Genomic DNA, 3,922 nt, shown 5'->3' with positions numbered 1-3,922 from the left:
CATAGTATAATATTATCTGTGCCCCTTATCCCTGCGCGCGAAGCCTCTACAATCACATGGCTTACGGGTTTCGGGACGATGACCTTAAAGGTACGTTCAAATTATCTTTACGCACAACCTACAAGATACTATTTCGTGTAAAACATTATTTTTTTCTTATTGATATCTAGTTAAATAGCTAAGTAAAAAGCTGATCATAGAAGAATTATTGTGAAATATGTATTAGCTTATAATTTAATTTTCTCAGTTGAACTTAGGAGTAAGGATTTCTTTGATTGAAAAGGGAGCTTTTGCCGTGAAAACATCTGTAACTTGTAAGGAGGTGAAAGAAAATAGGTTTGTATATCACCCGATTGTAGAGGTCAAACGGTGTATGATAGTGGAGCGTTAGTTCCTTATTTCCATCCTCTGTTCCTTGTTTCCTGTTAGAACAATTTACACTACCTACTTTTTCTTTTACAATATTTCTCTTGTAGAGTTGAAGTCACCATTCAATGCAATGGCAAAAATTTTAAATATTTTATTCCGAGTCTTTGGAAGACATCCATATATTTTACAAAAACGTCATTATTACTAATGTGAACAGGGGTCTGAATAAAATATTAAAAAATATAAGTATATTATTCAAAAAAGAAAAAGTTGTTACATTTAAATTTCAATTATTGTTTATGGCAAACGGATGTGAGACGTTTACTTAAAAATATAAACACAAAACAACATCGTTTACCTACCTGATCTTGAATATCGGTTATTAAGAAGTGATCATATTCATTTATTATTGAGTGCTTAGTAGCTATTTCTCATGATAGAAACTTAATTTCAGAAGATCGTAAATATTTTGTTGTCAAAAAAGTATGAAATACCTACTAAATACCTACTAATTTCTATCGTGGTAAAGTCCTGCTTGCCAAAGGCCCCTGATTCTATATAGCTGGCTGTTTTAATATAAAGTGAATAAGTAGATATGCCAGAACTTTTTATGACATTGATTTAACATAGTTTAAATATGTTTTAAGACAAAACAATTAAATAGTAAACCATCTATTATACTCGTTCGTGTTATACACCCTTCTATTCCCTACTATAATCTATACAAATATTATAAAGAGGAAAGGTTTGATTTTTTGTTTGTTTGTTTGTTTGTATGAATTGAATAGGCTCCGAAACTACTTGGCAGATTTGAAAAATTCTTTCACTGTTGGAAAGCTACATCATTTCTGAGTGACATAGGCTAGGTTTTATCCCGGAAATCCCACGGGAACGGGAACTATGCGGGTTTTTTTTTGAAAACGCGGGCGAAGCCGCAGGCGGAAAGCTAGTAATATTATAAATGCGAAAGTAACTCTGTCTGTTTGTTACGCTTTCCCGCTTAAACCTCTCAACCGATTTTGATGAAATTTGGCAAAGACAATGTTTAGACCCTGAGAAAGAACATAGGCTACCTTTTATCAAAACAACACGCGGGCGGAAGCTAGTTTCAAATATAGGTCGAATCGCCTGAAACGAGAACAATAATTAGAATAAACACATAAAAATATAGCTTTCTACTATCAATTTTATTTTCAGCTATTTTGGCAACAATAAGTTCTTGAACAAATCTAAATTTAAATTCTTGTATCTAAATGGGCATATAGGTTAAAGTTGTTACATTTGTGTCGATATAATCGATACTGCAAGTTGCAATTTCGGAAGCGGGAATCAAATCTCGTTTAAAGAGGTCAATGCCCCAGTTTTACAAATACGACTTTATATTATTATGTTTCAATTTAGTGTTTATTTAGGAACATTGTTGATTTTCTCGAGAATTTGAAAGATTAGATAAGAATGAATGAATGAATAAAAAAATCTTTATTGGCATCTTTATCATTATAATTTATAAGGCAAGTTATAAAAATCGAGGAAAATTAATGAGTCATGCATAGTATGTAAATATATAGAATTATAGTTCTCTGTTCTATTCACCTACTAGATAGGGGTGATTTTATAGATTACTAGCAGTCCGCCCCGGCTTCGTCCGTGGTACATATTTACGTTTTCTCTACGTAAGAACCATCCTCGTACTTCAAGGAATATAATAAAAAAAGAATTATCGAAATCGGTTCAGCCGTTCTCGAGTTATGCGCTTACCAACACATTTTGCGATTCATTTTTATATATAAGACTAGCGGTCCGCCCCGGCTTCGCCCGTGGTACATATTTACGTTCTCTCTACATAAGAACCATCCTCGTACTTCAAGGAATATAATAAAAAAAGAATTATCGAAATCGGTTCAGCCGTTCTCGAGTTATGCGCTTACCAACACATTTTGCGATTCATTTTTATATATAAGATTAGCGGTTTCTTCTAATTTTCCACTTTTCTTTTCCGCTCGCCTTACCATATTGGATACATCATGAAATAACGATATTGTAGTGCGGGCAAAGCGAGCTTATCGTATGATTCAGAATTCTGACCGCATAAGTTTCGTAAAAGGAAGAGAGGTAGTTACCAACTTAATTTTTTTTCTACAAAATTCTACAATTTTATATGTCTATAGTAGGTAAGTATGAATATTAATAACTAGCTTTCCGCCAGCGGCTTCGCCCGCGTACTTAACGAAAATCCCGTATAGTTCCCGTTCCCGATAAAATATATCTTGCATGTCTTTGTCTCATGTCTCATGTCTCAAGCTATCTGTACTACACAATTTGAAGTTTATCCATTCAGTACTTTTTGAGTTTATCCCGGACATACATACCTACAGACAATCAGACAAAATTTCTAAAGACAATATAGGTATAGGTACCTATCTAGTATCATGTTACACACCTAAGTTGATTATCACTAGGAATTAATGAAATCAGACATTAAAATTTATTATTCGAATTCCTTCTTTATCTTCATAATATTACAATCGCTTAAGAAAAGAGATGGGTTTTTAATTAAGTATGTATTTATGTACCTATTTTAATTTGATAGAGTTTTATCTCATAGATATGCTGCACTATCAAAATGTAATTCTAGGATTCTAATAGGTTTATGATTTCCATGGTATTTTTGATATAATGTAAATTGTAATCATTACTAATTCTAAATAAAATTAATGAAATATAAGTATAATATATTCATTCTTCTAAGAAAGTAAATTTTAGTTTGTTTCACAAAAACAGGCACTACAAATTTCGTTTAAATAACATACGAGCGTTTTCAAAAAAAAGTGTACCCCTCACTTTCGGCCTGTCCCCTGTGTTTCAAGTCGAATAACAAGTAAAATTTATATGATGGCTAATTATATAATGCTTGAAAAGTATTAAATACATCATAATTTGATAAATGCAAACAATTAATTCATGGAAACATTGCGTACTATTTTTTAAATAATCATTTTTAAAACTAAATCAAACTTGTTTATCGGCCGATACCTAATCGTCATAGTGTGCGCATTTGCTTACATCTGCGTACTGATTAAGAGCCCGACCAAACTATCTGCCGATAAAAAGTCTGTGGTCTGCGGGGGCTCTAAAGTGTCAGTTTTTGGCGTGTCCCCATCCAAGTTCTTCGATGTTAGAGAAGCGATTCTAAAAAGTTTTATACCAAGGTACCATAAGTTTTAGTGTCATCTAAAAGTACATTTATTTGCGAATCGTCGCATGTAGTTCATAATTAAGGCCTTATAATCGTTTAAAAGCAATTTGATTTCCAAAAATATCTTAAAAAGTGGTACCGACCGGACATGTCGGGTTTATCACGGCTAATAATGCCACTTACAAATTTTAGATTACTATTTGAATTTTATAAATGGCAAAATTATCGTTTACTTTCACCGTCCGCTAATTTAAAAAAGCTTATTTTCAAATACAGTTCGAGTAAAACAGAAGTGTTTTGTGAGTGCAACGGCCGTTGCAATTTCTACTGTCTGGTTTGAGACATATTATTACTTGA

This window comes from Colias philodice, chromosome 6 (assembly GCF_061535455.1).
Source record: "Colias philodice isolate Cphi_HAF_F1 chromosome 6, ilColPhil1 Martin Lab GWU primary, whole genome shotgun sequence".
In the NCBI taxonomy this organism is placed as follows: Eukaryota; Metazoa; Arthropoda; class Insecta; order Lepidoptera; family Pieridae; genus Colias; species Colias philodice.
This window is presented reverse-complemented; position numbering follows the sequence as displayed.